Source organism: Notamacropus eugenii, chromosome Y (assembly GCF_028372415.1).
Source record: "Notamacropus eugenii isolate mMacEug1 chromosome Y, mMacEug1.pri_v2, whole genome shotgun sequence".
Classification (NCBI taxonomy): Eukaryota; Metazoa; Chordata; class Mammalia; order Diprotodontia; family Macropodidae; genus Notamacropus; species Notamacropus eugenii.
The window spans coordinates 5,045,662-5,067,311 of NC_092880.1; the positions used below are offsets into that span (position 1 = coordinate 5,045,662).

At 37.0% G+C, this 21,650-nt stretch overlaps 1 pseudogene; it reads right to left on the reverse strand.

Annotated features, from left to right (window-relative positions):
• Positions 1-13,437: 13,437 nt before the first annotated feature.
• On the reverse strand, positions 13,438-14,391 carry LOC140516726 (olfactory receptor 10AG1-like; annotated as a pseudogene).
• Between the last annotated feature and the right edge of the window lie 7,259 nt (positions 14,392-21,650).

A 21,650-nucleotide genomic window follows, 5' to 3' on the forward strand; every position in this document is an offset into this window, starting at 1 on the left:
TGATGAGGAAGAACAATTCTTACCATCAGGCAAAGACACAGAAATCAAGGCTTCTGTGTCCCAGCCCACCCAATGGGCTCAGGCCATGAAAGAGCTCAAAAAGAATTTTGAAAATCAAGTTAGAGAGGTAGAGGAAAAGCTGGGAAGAGAAATGAGAGACATGAAGTCAAATCATGAAGAGCAGAGTAGCTCCCTGCTAAAGGAGACCCCAACAAATGTTGAAGAAAATAACACCTTGAAAACTAGCCTAACTCAATTGGCAAAAGAGGTTCAAAAAGCCAATGAGGAGAAGAATGCTTTCAAAAGCAGAATTAGCCAAATGGAAAAGGAGATTCAAAAGCTCACTGAAGAAAATAGTTCTTTCAAAATTAGAATGGCACAGATGGAGGCTAATGACTTTATGAGAAAGCAAGAAATAACAGAACAAAGAGAGAAGAATGGAAAAATGGAAGATAATGTGAAATATCTCATTGGAAAAACAACTGACCTGGAAAATAGATCCAGGAAAGACAATTTAAAAATTATGGGACTCCCTGAAAGCCATGATCAAAAGAAGAGCCTAGACATCATCTTTCATGAAATTATCAAGGAAAACTTCCCTGAGATTCTAGAACCAGAGGGCAAAATAAATATTCAGGGAATCCACAGAACACCGCCTGAAAGAGATCCAAAAAGAGAAACTCCTAGGAACATTGTGGCCAAATTCCAGAGTTCCCAGGTCAAGGAGAAAATATTGCAAGCAGCTAGGAAGAAACAATTCAAGTATTGTGGAAATACAATCAGGATAAGACAAGATCTAGCAGCCTCTACATTAAGGGTTCGAAGGGCATGGAATAGGATATTCCAGAAGTCAAAGGAACTAGGACTAAAACCAAGAATCACCTACCCAGCAAAACTGAGTATAATACTTCAGGGGAAAAATTGGTCTTTCAATGAAATAGAGGATTTTCAAGCATTCTTGATGAAAAGACCAGAGCTGAAAAGAAAATATGACTTTCAAACACAAGAATGAAGAGAACCATGAAAAGGTGAACAGCAAAGAGAAGTCATAAGGGACTTACTAAAGTTGAACTGTTTACATTCCTGCATGGACAGACAATATTTCTAACTCTTGAATCATTTCAATATCTGGGTACTGGGTGGGATTACACACACACACATGCACACACGCACACATACATAGAAACAGAGTGCACAGAGTGAATTGAAGAGGATGGGATCATATCTTAAAAAAAATGAAATAAAGCAGTGAGAGAGAAATATATTGGGAGGAGAAAGGGAGAAATTGAATGGGGCAAAATGTCTCTCATAAAAGAGGCAAGCAAAAGACTCATTAGTGGAGGGATAAAGAGGGGAGGTGAGAGAAAAACATGAAGTCTACTATCATCACATTCCACTAGAGGAAAGAATAAAATGCACTCTCATTTTGGTATGAAAACCTGTCTCACAATACAGGAAAGTGGGGGTTAAGGGGAAAAGCAGGGTGGAGGGGATGATAGAAGGGAGGGAAGGGGAGGAGAGTACAATTCGAGGTCGACACTCATGGGGAGGGGTAGGATCAAAAGAGAATAGAAGTAATGGGGGGCAGGATAGGATGGAGGGAAATATAGTTAGACCTACACAACACAACTATTATGGAAGTCATTTGCAAAACTACACAGATTTGGCCTATATTGAATTGCTTGCCTTCCAAAGGGAAGGGGTGGTGAGGGAGGGAGGTGAAGAAGTTGGAACTCAAAGTGTTAGGATCAGCTGTCGAGTAATGTTCTTGCCACTAGGAAATAAGAAATACAGGCAAAGGGGAATAGAAAGCTATCTGGCCCTACAGGACAAAAGGGAAGACGGAGACAAGGGCAGAGAGGGATGATAGCAGAGAGAGCAGATTGGTGATAGGGGCAATTAGAATGCTCGGTGTTTTGGGGAGGGAGGGGAGAAAAGGGGAGAAAATTTGTAACCCAAAATTTTGTGAAAATGAATGTTAAAAGATAAATAAATAAATTTAATTAATTAATTTTAAAAAAAAAGAACCAGAAGCTACAACACTCAGCCAACATCATGAATAGGAAAAAGCAGACGAAAAGTGAAAACACTATAGAATCTTTCTATGTGGATAAGGACCAAAATACAAACACCAAAGAGGTCAGAGCTGATACTATACTTCCATCTGAAACTTCACAAGGAACTATGAACCTCTCGAAAGCACAACTAGCTTTCCTGGAAGAGCTGAAGAAGGAAATGGAAGAAAAACTGGCCAACGATTTTAAAATTATAAAAAAAGAGTTCACTGATGAGAACATCACTTTCAAAAGGAAAATTGAACAAATGGAAACCGAAGTTCAAAAATTAACTGGAGAAAATAATTCCCTAAAAGGAAGAGTTAATCAAACGGAGAAGGAAACCCAAAACCTAATTGGGAAAATTAATCAAAAGGAAAAGGAAACACAAAACCTAACTGGGAAAATTGGTCGAATAGAAAAGGAAGTTCAAAAATTAAATGGAGAAAATAGCTCCTGAAAGGGAAAAATTGGTCAAACGGAAAAGTAGATGCAAAAGTTAACTGAAGAAAACAATACGATGAAGATTAGAATTGGGCAAGTAGAAACTAATGACTCAATGAGGCAGCAAGAATCAGTTAAACAAAATCTAAAGAATGAAAAGAAAGAAGAAAATGTAAAATATTTAATTGGAAAAACAAGTGACCTGGAAAATAGACCCAGGAAAGAAAATTTAAGAATTATTGGCCTGCCCGAAACCCATGATGAAGTAAGGAGTCTGGACAATATCTTCCAGGAAATCATCAAGGAAAACTGCCCAGAAATACTAGACTAAGAGGGCAAAAGAGTCATCGAAAGGATCCACCATTCCCCTCCCAAAAGGGATCCCAAACTCAAAACCCCAAGAAATATCGTTGCCAAATTCCAGACCTAACAAGTGAAGGAGAAAATACTACAAGCAGCCAGAAAGAAACAATTCAAATATAAAGGACATACAATCAGGATCACATAGGATCTTGCAACGTCTACATTAAAAGATCGAAAGAACTGGAACCCAATATTCCATAAGGCAAAGGAGTTGGGACTTCAGCCAAGGATCAACTGCCGAGCAAAGTTCAGCATAACATTTCAGGCAAGGAGAAAGTCATTCAACGAAATAAGGGATTTCCAGAGCTTCCTGACCAAAACGCCAGAACTCAATAGACAATTTGAACTTCAAATGCAGGACTCAAGAGAATAATAAAAAGGTAAACAGGGGGGAAAAAACAAAAACTTGTTACTCAATTAGGGCAAACTGTTTACCTCCCTATAAGGGAAGATGATACCTCTTAATCTTGAGAACTGTGCAGCTATGATGATAAAAGGGATATACATAGAGGGAACGGGTGTAAAGTAAAAGATGTCATGTCAAAAATATGATTTATGTATGAGAAGGGATTGTAATAGGAGGTGTGAAAAGGAGGAAGCAGAAAATGGCAAATTACATCACAGGAAGAAGTACAAAACTATAGTAGAGGGAAGGAGGGGAGGGAGATGAGCATTGTTTGAGAGGTACTCTCATCTGATCTATTCAAAGGAGGGAACAATAATCTTAAGTAGATAATCCTTACTAGCTGTATAGGTAGTAGGAGGGGGAGGAGGAAGAAAGGGGAGGGAGGCTAAAAGGGAGGCAAGAAGCAATAAGAGTAAAGGGGACTAAAAGGGAGGGGGAGTCAAAAGAAGGAGGGGAAGGCTGCAGGAGGAGGGGGAGAAAAGTGAATACTATTGAAGAGGGGAAGGGAGACGGGAGAGCTAAAAGCACAAATGGTGGGAAAGAGGATGGAGGGAAATACACAGATTGTAATCATAACTGTGAATGTGAATGGAAAGAGCGCTCACATAAAACGGAGACGGATAGAAGAATCGAGCAGAACAGGGGGATACACACAGGATAAAGGTCAAAGGATGGAGCAGAATATATTGTGCTTCAGCTCATGTAAGAAAGGCAGGAGTAGCAATCCTAATCTCAGACAAAGCAAAAGCAGAAATAGATCTAATCAAAAGGGATAAGGATGGAAACTATATCCTGCTAAAAGGCACCATAGGCAATGAAGCAATATCATTACTAAACATGTATGCTCCAAGTGGCATACCATCCAGATTCTTAGAGCAGAGGTTGGGGGAGCTGAAGGAAGAACTTGACAGCAAAACTATACTAGTGGGGGACCTCAACCTCCCCCTCTCTGAACTAGATAAATCTAACCTCAAAATAAACAAGAAAGAGGTTAAGGAGGTAAATAAAACTCTGGATAAGGTAGATATGATAGATCTTTGGAGAAAATTGAATGGAAATAGGAAGGAATAAACCTTTTTCTCAGCGGTACATGGAACATTTGCAAAAATTGACCATGTACTAGGACATAAAAATCTTACAATCCAGTGCAGAAAGGTAGAGATAATCAATGCATCCTTCTCACATCATAATTCATTAAAAAATACATATAATAAAAGGCCATGGAAAGATAAACCAAAAATCAATTGGAAACTAAATAATCTAATCCTAAAGAAGGGTTGGGTTAAAGAAGAAATGATAGAAACAATCAACAATTTCATTCAAGGGAATGGCAATAGTGAGACAACATACCAAATCTTATGGGATACTGCAAAAGCAGTTGTTAGGGGAAGTTTTATATCTTTGAATGCTTACATAAATAAAATAGAGAAAGAGGAGATGAATGACTTGGGCTTGCAGTTGAAAAAGCTAGAAAAAGAACAAACTGAAAATCCCCAAGTAAATAGCAAATTAGAAATACTGAAAACCAAAGGAGAGATTAAAAAAATTGAAATTAAGAAAACTATTGAATTAATAAATAAAACCAATAGTTGGTTTTAGGAAAAAACTAATATAATTGATAAACCTTTGGTTAATCTGATTAAAAAATAGAAAGAAGAAAATCAAATTACTAATATTAAAAATGAAAGGGGTGAACTCACCTCTAATGAATAGGAAATTAAAACAATAATTAGACACTACTTTGCCCAACTTTATGTCCATAAATTCGATAATCTAAACGAGATGGATGAATATTTTAAAAAATACAAAATGCCCAAATTAACAGAAGAGGAAGCTGAATACTTAAACAACCCCATCTCATAAAAAGAAATTGAATAAGCCATCAATGAACTCCCTAGGAAAAAATCTCCAGGGCCAGATGGATTCACAAGTGAATTCTATCAAACATTTAAAGAACAGTTATTCCAATACTATATATACTATTTTTGAAAATTGGGGAAGAAGGAGTCCTCACAAATTCTTTCTATGATACAAATATGGTTTTGATACCCAAATCAGGAAGAGACAGAACAGAGAAAGAAAATTATAGACCAATTTCCCTAATGAATACAGATGCAAAAATTTTAAATAAGATTTTAGCAAGACGAATACAGCGTCTTATCACGAGATTAATTCATTATGATCAGGTAGGATTCCTACCAGGATTACAGGGCTGGTTCAATATTAGGAAAACTATTAGCATTATCGATCACATCAACAACAAAGCTAACAAAAACCACATAATTATCTCAATAGATGCAGAAAAAGCTTTTGACAAAATACAACACCCATTTCTACTAAAAACACTGGAGAACGTAGGAATAAAGGGAACTTTCCATAAAATAATAAGCAGTATCTATCTAAAACCTTCAGCAAGCATTATATGAAATGGGGATAAGCTAGATGCATTCCCAATAAGATCAGGGGTGAAACAAGGATGTCCGTTATCACCACTATTATTCAACATGGTACTAGAAATGTTAGCTGTAGCAATTAGACAAGATAAAGATACTGAAGGAATAAGAATCGCCAAAGAAGAAACTAAGTTATCACTCTTTGCAGATGATATGATGATTTACTTAGAGAATCCCAGAGATTCAAGTAAAAAATTACTTGAAATAATAAACAACTTTGGCAAAGTTGCAGGTTACAAAATAAACCCACACAAATCTTCCGCATTCCTATATATTAGCAACAAAGTCCAACAGCATGAGATAGAAAGAGAAATCCCATTTCAAGTTAGGGTAGACACTATAAAATACTTAGGAGTTTACCTGCCAAAAAAACCCCAGGGATTATATGAACACAATTACAAGGCACTTTTTGCACAAATAAAGTCAGATTTAAGAAAGTGGAAAAACATTAGCTGTTCATGGCTAGGCCGTGTTAATATAATTAAAATGACAATTCTACCTAAATCAATTTACTTATTTAGTGCCATACCAATTAAACTATCAGACAATTATTTTCTAGAGCTGAATAAAATAATATCAAAATTCATTTGGAAAAACTAAAGGTCCAGAACATCCAAGGGACTAATGAAATGAAATGCTTGGGAAGGTGGCCTAGCGCTACCAGACCTCAAATTGTACTATAAAGCAGCAATTATCAAAACCACTTGGTATTGGCTAAGAAACAGAGAGGTAGACAAGTGGAATAGACTTGGCACTCAAGACGCAGTAGGAAGGAATATAGCAACCTTCTGTTTGATAAACCCAAAGACCCCAGCTTCTGGGATAAGAACTCACTCTTTGACAAAAATTGCTGGGAAAACTGGATAATAGTGTGGCAGAAATTAGGCATAGACCCATACCTGACACTGTACACAAGAATAAAGTCCAAATGGGTACATGATTTAGGTATAAAGAATGATACCATGAATAAACTGGAGAAGCAAGGAATAGTGTATTTATCAGATTTATGGAGAAGTGAAGAATTTTTTTACTAAAGAAGAGATAGAAAGCATTATGAAATGCAAAATGGATAATTTTGATTACAATGCACAACCAGTTCCAATGCAACCAAAATCCGGAGGCATGCAGTAAATTGGGAAAGAATTTTTACAGCTAAGCTCGGGGATAAAGGCCTCATTTCTAGAATATATAGAGAACTGACTCAAATGTATAATCATACAAGTCATTCCCCAATTGATAAATGGTCAAAGGATATGAACAGGCAATTTTCGGAAGAAGAAATTAAAGATATCTATAATCATATGAAAAGATGCTCTAAATTGCTATTGATTAGAGAGATGCAAATCAAAACAACTCTGAGGTACCACATCACACCTATAAGATTGGCAAACATGACAGAACAAGAAAATGATAAATGCTGGAGAGGATGTGGGAGAGTTGGAACACTAATTCATTGTTGGTGCAGCTGCGAGCGCATCCAACCATTCTGGAGAGCAATTTGGAACTATGGCCAAAGGGCTACAAAAATGTGCATACCCTTTGACCCAGCAATATCGCTACTAGGACTGTATCCCCAAGAGATCATAAAAGTGGGAAAGGGTCCCACATGTACAAAAATATTTATAGCAACACTCTTTGCAGTTGCCAAAAACTGGAAGTCAAGGGGATGTCCATCAATTGGGGAATGGCTGAATAAATTACGGTATATGAATGTAATGGAGTACTATTGTGCCGTAAGAAATGATGAACAAGAAGACTTCAGAGAGGCCTGGAAGGACTTATATGACCTTATGCTGAGTGAAAGGAGCAGAATCAAGACAACTTTGTGCACAGCAACGACCACAGAGTGAGAGATTTTTTTCTGGTAGACTTGGAATTTCGTAATAACGCAAGAACTTCTTAAAAAAAAATCCCAATCGTGGTTATCTAAGGCAAAATGCCTTCCACACTCAGAGAAAGAAATATGGAAGTCATTCGCAGAATGTAGCAGATCATGTTTGTGTATGTGTATGTTTTTGTGTATCATGTTTTAAGTTGTTATACGATTTCTTCCATTTGTTTTAGTCCTACTACATAGCATGACTATAGTGAAAATGTACTCAACAGGAAAGTGTATGTAGAACCTATACAGAATTGCACTCTGTGGTGGGGAGGGAGGGGGGTAGTGGTGGGTAGGTGTGGGTGGGATAAAATCTCTATTGTATGGCAGTGATTGTTAAATATTAAAGAATGATAAAAATGAAAATTAAAAATTAAAAAAATTAAAAATTAAAAATTAAACAAAATTACAATGGAGCAGATGGAAGCTAATGACTCTATGAGAACCCAAGAAACTAAAAATCAAAACTAAAAGAATGGAAAAAATACAATGCAACATGAAATATCTTATTCGAAAAACAAATGACCTTGAAAATAGGTCCAGGAGAGACAATTCAAAAAAATTATGGGACTATGTGAAGGCCATGATCAAATAAAGAGCCTAGAAATCTATCATGAAATCATCAAGGAAAATTACCCTGACATTTTAGAACTGGGGGGTAAAAGAAATATTGAAAGAATCCACCAGTCACCTCTTGAAAATGATTTGAAAAGAAAAACTCCTAAGAATATGGTACCCAAATTCCAGAGTTCCCAGATCAAGAAGAAAATATTGCAAGCAGCTGGAAAGAAACAATCATAGAACTGTGGAAGTACAATGACGATAAAACAAGATCTAGCAGCTTCTGCATAAAGAGATCGAAGGGCACTGAATATGATATTCCCAAAGTCAAAGGAACTACTAGGATAAAGAACAAGAAACACCTATCCAGCAAAATTGAGTAAAACACTTCAATGAAAAAAAATGATCATTCATTGAAATAGAGGACTTTTAAGTATTTTTGATGAAAAGACCAGAACTAAATAGAAAATTCGCCTTTCATACACAAGAATCAAGAGAATCATGAAAAGGTAAACAAGAAAGAGAAATTATAAGGGACGTTCTAAAACTGAACTGTTTGCATTCCTACGTGGAAAGAAAATATTTGTAACAATTGAGACTTGTATCACTATGTGAGTAGTTGGAGGGATTATATACATTTAGACAGAGGGCACAGAGTAAGTTGAATATAAAAGAATGATACCTAAAAAATAAAATTAATGAGTGCGGGAGTTCCAGCTTCTCTTCATCCCTCCCTCCCCACCTCTTCCCATTGGGAAGACAAGCAATTCCATATAGACCATATCTATGTAGTATTTCAAATGACTTCCATAATAGTCGTGTTGTGTAAGACTAACTATATTTCCCTCCAATCTATCCTGCCCCCCATTGCTTCTATTTTCTGTTTTGATCCTGTCCCTCCCCAAGAGTGTTGACTTCAAATTGCTCCCTCCTCCCATTGCCCTCCCTTACAACATACGTCCCACCTTGCTTATTCCCTTCTCCCCTACTTTCCTGTATTTCAAGGTAGGTTAGCATACCAAAATCAGTGCATTTTATTCCTTCCTTTAGTCTAATGTGATGAGAGTAAGCTTCATGTTTTTTCTCTCACCTACCCTCTTTTTCCCTCCACTGAAAAGTCTTTTGCTTGCCTCTTTTATGAGATAATTTGCCCCTTTCCATTTCTCCCTTTCTCTTCCCAATATATTTCTCTCTTACTGCTCAATTTCATTATTTTAAGATATGATCCCATCCTATTGAATTCACTCCATGCTCTCTGTCTCTGTCTCTCTCTGTCTCTCTCTGTCTCTCTGTCTCTCTGTTTCTCTGTCTCTTTGTCTCTCTCTCTCTCTCTCTCTCTCTCTCTCTCTCTCTCTCTCTCTCTCTCTCTCTCTCGTGTGTGTATGTGTGTGTGTGTGTGTGTGTGTGTAATCCCACCCACTACCCAGATACTGAAAAAAGTTTCAAGAGTTGCAAATATTTTCTTTCCATGTAGGAATATAAACAGTTCAACTGTAGTAAGTCCTTTATGATTTCTCTTTGTGGTTTACCTTTTCATGCTTCTCTTGATTCTTGTGTTTGAAAGTCAAATTTTCTTTTCAGCTCTGGTCTTTTCATCAAGAATGCTTGAAAGTCTTCTATTTCATTGAAAGGCCATTTTCCCCCTGAAGTATTATACTCAGTTTTGCTGGGTAGGTGATTCTTGGTTTTAATCCTAGTTCCTTTGATTTCTGGAATATCATATTCCACACCCTTCGATCCCTTAATGTAGAAGCTGCTAGATCTTGTGTTATCCTAATTGTATTTACACAGTATTTGAATTGTTTCTTTCTAGCTTCTTGCAATATTTTCTCCTTGACCTGGGAACTCTGAAATTTGGCCACAATGTTCCTAGGAGTTTCTCTTTTTAGATCTCTTTCAGGAGGTGATCAGTGGATTCTTTCAATATTTATTTTGGCCCCTGGTTCTAGAATATCAAGGCAGTTTTCCTTGATAATTTCATGAAAGATGATGTCTAGGCTCTTTTATTGATCATGGCTTTCAGGTAGTCCCATAATTTTTAAATTGTCTCTCCTGGATCTCTTTTCCAGGTCAGTTGTTTTTCCAATGAGATATTTCACATTATCTCTCATTTTTTCATTCTTTTGGTTTTGTTTAGTGATTTCTTGGTTTCTCATAAAGTCATCAGCCTCCATTTGTTTCATTCTAATTTTTAAAGAACTATTTTCTTCAGTGAGTTTTTGAACCTCCTTTTCCATTTTGTTAATTTTACTTTTGAAAGCATTCTTCTCCTCATTGGCTTTTTGAACGTCTTCTGCCAATTGAGTTAGCCTATTTTTCAAGGTGTTATTTTCTTCAGCATTTTTCTGGGTCTCCTTTAGCAAGGTGTTGACCTGCTTTTCATGCTTTTCTTGCATCTCACTCATTTCTCTTCCCATTTTTTCGTCCATTTCTCTTTGAATATTTCCACTGAATATTTATTTTGGATGTTTGGGATACAGAAGCCTTGACCTTTATGTCTTTTCCTGATGGTAAGCATTGTTCTTCCTCATCTGAAAGGAAAGGATAAGATATCTGTTCACCAAGAAAGTACCCTTCTATAATCTCATTTTTTCCCCTTTATTGGGCACTTTCCCCAACCAGTTACTTGACTTTTGGGTCCTTTTTCAAGAGTAGAGTATACTCTGGGAATCTGTAAGGTCTCAGTTCCTCCAAGGTGATACAGTCAAGGGTGTACACTGGTCTGGCAGCAGGGAGATATTTTTGTTCCCAGAATCTTAGTCGAGTTTCCTCTTCAGAGTCCCATGGCCTCCAGTTCCACCAAGCCACCACTGGGGGCTGATTTTCAGATAAGCTGCTTGGGCAGGGCCACCATTCAGTGTAAGATAAAGATCATCTCCCTCAGGGCCTCTACACAGGGTTGAGGTAATAATCAGCTCCTCAGTGCCCCCAGGAGTTTTACGATGCAACAATGGATGATGGCTGCTGTAGGGGCTGTGGTGGGAAATGCTGCCGCCTACTCAATGTGGCCTCTGTGGCCACTGCCTGAGGTTGCAGCTATGGTAAGGGCCTTCTCCCTTCCAGGTCAGCTGAAAAAACCCTGTCACTGACCTTTGGTGCCTGTGGTTTGAGGGATCTGCGAACCCACTGCTGCTGCGACTGGAGATTCCACCCCCGAGGTATCCTTCTTCCAGAACCAAGCAGTGCCAAGTGGCCAAGACTAGGCTGGACTCTGCTTCCTATCTGGTGCAACAGACGTTTCCCATGGTCCTTTCAGGTCACCCTGGGCTGGAAATCTCCTCCACTCTGTTTTATTTTCCATTTCTGATGCTCCAGCATTTGTTGAGAGTCCCTCTCTACAGGCATTTTATGGGCTGTGTGGGCAGAGCCTGTATATGTGTTTCTTTGTACTCCACCATCTTGGCTGTGCCCCCCGAAAAATATTTTTTAATGGAAGAGAAATAGAGTAAGGTGAGAGGGAAAAGTGAAGCTTACTGTCATCGCATTTGGCTTAAGGAGGGAATAACATGCACACTCTATTTGGTATGAAAATCTATCTTACACTACAAGAAAGTAGGGGAGAATGGCATGAGTGGGGTGGAGGGGATGACAGAAGGGAGATAAATGGGAGGAGAGTGTAATTAGAAGTAAACCCTTTTGGGGAGAGACAAGGTCAAAAGAGAGAATAGATTAAATAGGGGGCAGAATAGGATGGAGGGAAATATAGTTAGTCTTTCACAACATGATTGTTATGAAAGTCTTTTGCATAATTACACATGTATAGGCTGTATTGAATTGCTTGTCTTCTCACTAGGGATTTGTGGGGAGGGAGGAAGGGAGAGAAGTGGGAACTCAACGTTTTAGGAATGAATGCTGAGAATTTTTTTTTTTTTGCATCCAACTGAGAAATAAGATATACAGGTAATGGGGTATGGAAATCTATCTTGCCCTACAAGAAAAGAGAGAAGATGGGAATAAGGCAAGGGAGGGGTGTGATAGAAGGACAGATAGTAGGAAGAGATAAGCAGAATGCCTGGTGTCTTGGGGTGAGAGGAGAAGAGAGGTAGGGAGAAAATTTGAAACTCAAAATCATGTGGGAATGAATGTAGAAAACTAAAAAGAAATAACAAATTTTTTAAAGTCCCATGGTTGGCAATTTGCTGGAGCTGAGAGTAGGGTGGTAACCCGTGGTCTCCACCATAGTTCTTAACTAGGGTTTAGATCTTTTGTGGAATGAAAAACAAATGAGAAAAATACAACCACAAGTGATGCACTTGAAGTATGTCATGGTTCTACACCAGTGAATTTGTTTTCAGTATCAATTGGTGCTATTATCACAAAGTAAAGAAATATATTTCAATGGCATAAAATAATTTTCTCTCTTTTTTTAACCGAATTCCACTGTAACTCCGCCCCTGGGTAGGAGAAAAGAACCCTGGACATCTTTGCCTATAGAAATATGTCTTGCTGATAGCTGTGAAAGACACAGCTCATATTCTCCATGTGGTCAATTAAAAAACTGACAGCAATCTGGACTAAACTAAAATCTAAGAATTTTACAAAACAAAAACAAAACATAAATGACACTGCCTTTTAAAACTGTCAATAAGTAGTCTATTGAAGTTCATAATCACATTGATGTGCGTTCATTTCTATTATCGTTTGATTTCTTTGTTCTTAAAGATTCACAAATTACTTTTCTTTTTAAAATTATTTATGAAATAATTTTATTTTAAACAGAATTCATGAAGTATGGTCAATTTTCTAAGTTCTAAATATTGAAATATATCGGTAAAACACTAGATTATGTTGGCAATTACCTTAGTTTACCTCTTTATTTCATACTATGAGATGCCATTGTTAGAATAATAAAGAAGCACTCACTTTGCATTTCTGATGTAATATAGTTTACATAATGTTTAAAATGTGAAATAAATTGGAAAGAATGACCTTTGAATAACACATTTTCAAGAGTATGTAGAAAAGGCCATGAGATTTTTGAATTCAATAGTAATTGTTCAATTCTTTCAACTGTTTGGCTCTTTTTCACTCCATTTTAGGCATTTCTTGGCAAAGTAATGGAGTGTGCTGACGTTTTTTCTCTCTATTTCATTGTACAGATGAAGAAACGGAGGCAAAGATGGTTAAGTGATGCACCCAGGGTCACACAGGTAGTAAATTCCTGAGGCTAGATTTGAATTCAGTGACTGCTGGCCTGGCACTTTATCCACTGTGCCACCTAGATATCTTTGAAAAATAATGATGAGATAAATTAAAACCCAACAAGGGACTATGAGCTTAACTACTCTTTGTCCCTCCACATTTAGGTAGTAATTTTTTCAACTCAACAGTGACATTCTTGTTTCTTAGAGTATATATTAGAGGGTTAAGCATAGGAGTCAAAATTGTATAGAAGAGAAGGAAAAATTCATCATTTTTTGAGTGGCTAGACTTGGGCTGTAAGTATGTAATAATTATAGACCCAAAGAATAAGCCAACAACCATAACATGAGAAGACCAAGTAGAGAATGCTTTCTACCTTCCTGTGGTTGATGGGAGCTTTAGGATGCTAGATATGATTTTTATGTAAGACTAGAGTATCAGCAGAAATGGAGCCATGGCAAACAGTATAGCAACTGCATAGAGATAGAGTTCATTGAACAAAGTATCCCCACAGACTGCCCTCAGTAATGGGTGGGGATCACAGAAAACATGATTGAGTTTATTAGAACCACAGAATGGTAAAGAGAAAGTCCGGCATGTCTGTGCTATCTGTACTGGGATTCCAATGGTCCAAGAGCCGGCCACTAGCTTGACACATACTTTGTGCTTCATGATTAGAGGATAACAGAGAGGCTTGCAAATGGCCACATAATGATCATATGCCATCACAACAAGGAGGAAGCATTCAGGGGCTCCTAGGATAAGGAGAAATCCAAGCTGTATAGCACAAGACAAAAATGATATATTTCTATTTTTGGTCCAAATATTTGTCAGCATTCTGGGGAGGGTGACTGATGTGTAGCATATTTCCAGGAAAGAAAAGTTTCCAAGAAAAAAATACATGGGCATTTGGAGAGCTGGATCCACTTTGGTTATGACTATGATGAGACCATTTCCTGTCAGAATACTCAAGTAGATGACCAAAAATATTCCAAAAAGAAACCCTCTGAGTTTGGGCTGGTCAGAAAATCCAAGGAGAATGAATTTCACCACAACAGTGACATTTTTTCCTGCCATTTTTAATGTATATTCTATCTGTGGAAATGGTGAACTGAGGATGGGGAAACCACTTCTCCTCTCTGATACTCAATGTTCTTTCCTGTAGAATACAAGATTTGGAATTTTTTAAAACATTAATTATTAATTGTGTAATTAAATCAATTTAAATGATCAGTTGTATCATTCTAAGTTGTTTCTTCAGAGTTTCAATGCACTTTAATTTTTCAATTCAACACAAAAGTGTCACGTTCCTACTGCCAATCAAAAATTATTACCAATTATTGCTAATTTTTTGATATTTACATTCTATCATCAGTATTATCTCTAATGCATGAATCCGTGATTCATTAATATTTGGATTGTATGTACAACTAAGACTTTTGCTGCAATTTGAAATTAATGTTGAAAATGTAAAAATTGGTACCACATGATGAAATTGAGCTTTATAGTATCAAATTTTCATGGGATTTCAAACTAGAAATTAGGAAAACGTTAAACAGATTGAAAGATATTCAGTGAATCTCAATCTTCGAATATTTCTTAGGATCCATTCTAGTAGAATAGGGACTTTTGAGAATATGGTCTATATATTTTAACTGATTATGGAAGAAAAAAGTAAGGAAATAAAATTATTTTTTTCTAAATCATGTTAGACCTTAAAAGTTATCCATTTTTGTTATGTTAAACATTTGCTTATGAATTTCTGTTAAATGTTCAGTTCATCAAAGTTACATAAATTTTATGATATAATTTCGATACTTTTGCATTGCTTGACATTTCTGTCTATTCTGCACGTGTAATTGTGTGCTTTGCCTATAACAGAGGATAAATCAATATTTCTTTATAATTATTAGGTGCATTAAGTTGGCTCATTGGCACACTTTGAATGCCTAAGGGCACTTTTTTAAACTTTTAAATCAAAATATCTCTTTGATTACTCCATGTTTGAAAATACAGTTAGTTATTCATTAGTGGATACTTTTTTCTTTCAATACATTTTAGAGGTGGTTCAACATTAAAAAGTAATCAGCGATGCTTTTTTTTTGTAGATCCTTTCTAGTGTCAGAGCTTTAGGAGAAAATGGGGCCTATAAGTACATGAATTGTAATGGAGAATAAAGCAGGTGGAGCAGCAGAGAAAGTGTGTGGAGTGAAGAAGACTCATTCTCCTGAGTGTAAATCTGGTTTTAGATATTTACTGTCTGTGTGACCTTGGGCAAGTCACTTAACCCTGCTTTCCTCAGTTTCCTTATCTGTAAAATTAGCTGGAAAAGGAAATAATAAAACTCTCCAAAATCTTTGTCAAGAAAACCCCAAATAAGGTCTTGAAAATTTAGTAATGACTGAAAAATGATTTAACAACAACAACAACAACAACAAAACAAAAGACAACAGAGAGGGCTACAAGTAGATCACTAGACTAGGAAGCCAGACATTAGATAATCTCTCCTCAGGGAGGTATTGGAGAGAGAAGGAGGCGATGTGTACTAGATTTAGAATCACAGGCCATGGAATGAGTTTCTGATTCAGTAACTGGCCATCTATATGACCTTAAGAAATTTATTCTTCTTTCAAAACTATAAGTTTGGATAGAATGACAAAAAAGGGTTTATGCCATCTCTCAATCTATTGTGTTTTTATGAGTGACAAAAAGATAGTAAGCATTTTGCTGTTGCTCAGTTGTTTCAGTCGTGTCTGACTCTTTGTGTTCGCTTTTGGGGGTTTTCTTGGCAAAGATACAGGAGTGGTTTGCTATTTCTTTCTCCAGGCCATTTAACAGATAAGGTAACTGAGGCAAACAGGGTTAAGTGACTTTCCCAGGGCCACATAGCTAGTGTCTTAGGCCAGATTTGAACCCAGGTCTTTCTGATTCCTGCTGGAGGGCACTATACACTCCACATTCTAACTACCTCAGTAAGTCTTTGGGGTATAAGAATGGTACAAAAGGAGATGATGCAAGGAATGTGATGCAAAGGAAGCAGAAATGATTGTGTGTAAAATGCGCATTTCCGAAGTCTAACTTTGCTCCCAGCAATCTGTATCTTTCCATGACTGCCTACTTCACGACTCCCGAATATCCACTCTTTTTGGAGACATTGCTCACGATTTGCCTCCCGCTCTCCCAGATTTTGCCCTTCTATGAATCTTTTAAGACACAGAGCAGAGCCATCTTTTGATGGCAGCACTAAATATCCAGTTACTATCCTGGTTTTTTCCCAAACAAGTTGTGAGACTATGAGCAAAACAATTACAAAGCCTGAGCCTTAGTTTCTACAGAAGTAAAATGGTTATAATAATATGACCCGAAAGGATTATAAAGCTCAAATAAGATATGCATGCATTAAAATCCTAATATTAAACTGCCATATTATTTGGTGGGCAAAATAAATTTTATATCGCTTTAGACTGCTTCATAATATAATTGTAGCTTCTAGGCAGAGATAGTACCAGTGAACTCTTTCCTCATCAAACCATAAATCACATATTGTAATGCTATCTGGGCATGAAATTTTAAGAAAAACACATTCATAAATGGTAGGTAACTGAGGGACTTGAATCTATGCAATCTGAAGACTGTAAAATCTAGGTGTTATATAATTTTGAAAAAGTAAGATTCAGAATCAGGGGCTAAGATCACTGTGTTCAAGTATTTGAGGGGTCGGATGTGGAGCAGAGATTAGTCTTTTCTCTTTGACCCCAGAGTGTAGAACTTGGAATAGGAAAAATGGGTGCATATTACTGAATGAATAAATAAATATAGGTTGAATAACTGGAAAATAAAATAAATTTAAAGGAAAATGCTACAAAAATACTACTTTTGAACAACCAAAACTTACCAAAGATGGAACTGAATGCCTAAAGATGTAGTATGTTTCCAGTCCTAGAAAATCTTCAAGCAGAGACTGGATGACCACTTTTGGAGTGCCTTGATATGAGAATTCCATTCATGCATTGCTTGAACTAGATATTGACTGAGGAGCCTACCAACTCAAATTTTACAAAAACCTCTTTGCAAACCTCAAATCAATACATAAATGTTAGTTAAAGTAAAGAGAGCATAATTAGGCTTCTGGAATTTCAGACGATGGCTGTATCACAAATAAGGGGTAAGTGACCTAGAAAACCTTAATAATATGAATATACCTTAGATTTTCCCTCTATAGAACATTAACAATAATGCTGCTCTGACTATTTAAGTGACACATTACATATAGAAGCTCTGTGGAAATTATTCAAAAAGAAAAGTTATTGTAACAACCGTGCAAAACTTGGATATTTTGCTTACAACACAGTTTAAACCCCAAAGCTGTATAAAAAATATTTAATAAACATGCTCAACTATTACTTATCTCAGTCTCAAATAATATCCTCCTCTTTTCTGACCTACAAGTTTCAGCTTTCTTATCAGTAGGGATAAGACTACGTATTGCTAAAGTTCTTTTAATGCTCAAAATCATGTTATTCTGAAAATAGATTTTATCTGAATTGGAGTAAGAAGGAACTTTTGAAAGAACTTTTTCAGCTCTCTTAGAGAGTGAAATTTCATGGCAGTAAATGAGAAAGAAGATGGTTCCCTGCTCCTCTGCCTAATCAGGGATTTGGGAAATGGCCATGGCATTCAAGCATTTATCATGATTATGACTGATTAAATCCATAGAAGCAAGATGCCAGTCAATAAATAGAAGGTAACCAGATCATGATTTTTCACAACAACTGGAGATTTTTGAAAATTCCTTTTCTTTATTTTTGCTCTCCTGATGGGCAGAAGCATTTCCAATGAGCTCCTGACCAATCCTCCCCTCAGGAATTTCACAAACTCTAAATGGTGAGCATAACTGCAAAACCAAAGGGAATAGACTAGTTGGCAATGAATTAAATCCATATTAAAACGAAGAATAAAGCTTTAGTTGTGGAGGGTTTTTTGTTTAGTTTTCTTTTTTCCTCCTATCAATGTAAAATCTGGGTGAGGATTCTGGGACTTAACTTCAGCTTTTGTGGCCACAGCAAAGTAGTCATAATTGGCCTTTTTTTCATTTTTCTTTCATTTTTGATAGGAGTCCTGAAAGCAACCTAGAAAGGAATTGGTGCTTTCTGTTCTTAACCAGGAATTTATAAGATTGAAAAAGACATTATATATGACATTGCAGAATGCATGCAGGCTGCTAAATTTATTCAGTGACTGTTCAAGTGCAAATAATTACTTTAGGCTTAGTAACAGAAATGGGTTTTGAACAATATCTGTCCCTTATATCCTTCAATTATTAAGACTTATTGAATGGTTTGTCATCATTAACTAACACATTCACTTGACTAAAAACACAGCCACCTTTTAGAATGACATTGCTGGCAATGTTTTCAAAGTACTTTAGACTTTGTTTAATTTATTTGTAGGACAAAACTAAAAATTCCAACTTCCAGATTCTTATGTCAGGTTCTTTTCATGTACTGGAGATTCCTATCATGATTGCATGGGTCTCTAACTTCAGATTCAGAGTTTGCTGGGAGTTTAGAGAATGTCTAATCCTAAATATTAATCGAGTTCAGTAAAGAGAAGCTAGAATTAAAAAGATAGCTACCTTTTTCAAATGGAAGTAAAATCAATTAACATCTTCTTTCTATGATGAATATACTTGAAAATATAGAGACATATAGAGGGTAAAGATAAAAAAAAATGAATGAGTTTTCAATTTATCTCATTCATCCCCACACTCAAAAAAACTTTCATGAAAAGTGTTCAGGCAGTCAACCACATTCTGTTAATTCTTATTTTCAAAGCATTTGGAGGAGGTCATTAAATTGATTAATTTCCTGCACTGCTTTGCCCTGTGGGAAGATCTGTTATTCCAGTTTGTTTTTTTCTTCAATTTTTAATGAGATCTTTAGGCTCCAAGTCCAGAGCTCTGCATTATTTAATGAGCTAACATATGTGATGCCATAGAGCAAGTCCTTAGAGGAGAACTTGGGGATTTAGCTCCTGCCTTGGCTAATCCATTTGTTCATCGAGTGATAGTTGGCAATTCAGTTCCCAAGTTTGCTAGTCACTTTTTCTCTGTGTGAAATGGAACTAATGATGCTTGTACTCTCAGCCTCAAGGTGTATCTAGGAAAAGATTGAAACAATAATTCAAAAGAGCTATACTCTTTCCTTCTGAGTAGCATCTCTATGGAAAATAGTATTCAGGCCTTAGACATTAGGAGAGGGAGTTTGTTACAGAAATAAATATGTTGGGGCAGAGCCAAGATGGCAGAGGAAGAGCAACTACTCACCTAAGCTCTTAGACAAACTTCTTCAGATATCTCTAAAAAGAGAATCTGACCAGATTTTGGAGGTGAAGAATCCAATAGGAGACAGATTGCGACAGATACACAGCCCAGGACAGACTGGAAGGTCAAAGGGAAGGATCTGTTCTGCGGGGGTGGAGGAGAGCACAACACACAGCTCAGCACGACCCCACCCCAGCAGGGCCCAGCAGGAAAGCCCTGGGGCGGTCTGAGGCAGTAGCAGGTATCACGGTGGAATAGCAGTCCAGGGTGGGAGTCCAGCAGAACCAAGTTAGTGAGAGCCATGGACGGAGCCCCAGGTATCTGCAGCAGCTGTTCCAGAGACTATCAGCCAGCAGATTAAATGCCTGTAAGTCACCTACTCGAAATTCTAGGAGCCAAAATGGCGGAGTGATCAGTAAATGCTCTCTCTCCTTCTCCTTGTTGACCTTGAAAGAACAATAAAATATTTCCCCAGAAAAATCCTGGATCAATGGAATCAGCAAAAGGGGCAAACAATTTCAAAGCACCTGAGGCTAGGACAATCATTAAGGAAGATTCCTCTTACTGTGGCTGAGGATGGAAGTTGTCCCAGAAAGCTCTGCCTCAGTGAACTGGTAGATCTGGAACCCCATGGGAGTGAAATCACATAACCACCAATACCAAGACCCCAGGCATACCTCAGTCTTCCAGGGACCACCAAACATTGAGCTCCTCTTTGCTCTAGGTCAGCTGAAGAGACCTCCCAAAATCAGACCACTGTCCCCCACACTCAACAAGATAGTTCCAGGGCTAATTCAGGGAAAGACAAAGAGAGGGAATTCAGCTGGCCCCTGCTTTCTCACACTAGGCAGCTCTGCACCAGGTTCTTAAGCATCTAGCTGAAAGAACCAGAAGTCTCAATACACAAAGTGTCATCATCATTAGTAAGATGCAAAGCAGGAAGGAAAAGAGCATAGAATTTTTCTGTGTGGACAAGGACCAAAACACAAATACCAAACATGTCAGTATTGAGACTAGACAATGATTTTAAAAGCATGAAAAAAGAATTCACTGAAGTGACTAGCTTTTGAAAGGGAAAATTGAACAAAAAGAAAAGGAAGTACAAAAGCGAACTGCAGAAAATAGTTCCTTAAAAAGAATAATTGGACAGATAGAAAAGGATATGCGAAAGATAATTGAAGAAAACAATTTGATAAATATTAGAATTGGGTAAGTAGAACCTAATGACACTATGAGACATCAAGAATCAGTCAAACAAAATCTAAAGAATGAACATATAGAAGAAAATGCAAAATATCTATTTGGAACTGATCTGGAAAATAGATCCAGGAGAGAAAATTTAAGAATTATTGGCCTACCAGAAAGCCATGATGAAAAAAGAGCTTGAATAATATCTTCCTGGAAATCATCAAGGAAAACTGCCTAGAAGTGATCAATTCAGAGGGCAAAAATAGTCATACAAAGAATCCACCATTCATATCCCAAAAGGCGTTCCAAACTAAAAACACCAAGAAATATTGATGCAAAATTCCAGAACTGTCAAGCGAAGGAGAAAGTGAAGTGAAGGAGAAAATATTACAGGCAGCCAGAAAGAAACCATTCAAATATGCAGGAGCTACAGTCAGGATCACACAGGACCTTGTAGCTTCTATATGAAAAGACTGAAGGAATTGGAATATGCTATTCTGTAAGGCAAAGGATCTGGGACTACAACCAAAGATCAATTACGAAGGAAAGTTCATCATAATATTTCAGGCAAGGACATGGGCATTAAATGAAATAAGGGATTTCCAGACCTTCTTGATAAAACCTCAAACTCAGGTCTCAAAAGAGGCAAAAGAAGGTAAACAGGGGAAAAGAAAAACATGTTACTTAATATCAGGAAACAGATTTCTTTCCTGTAAGAGAAGATAGTATTTGCTAGTCTTGAGAACTGCATGCATATTATCAAAAATAAAAGGGATACACATAGATAGAAGGAGCGAGTGTAAGTACTGGGTATAAAGTGATGTGATAATAAAAATAT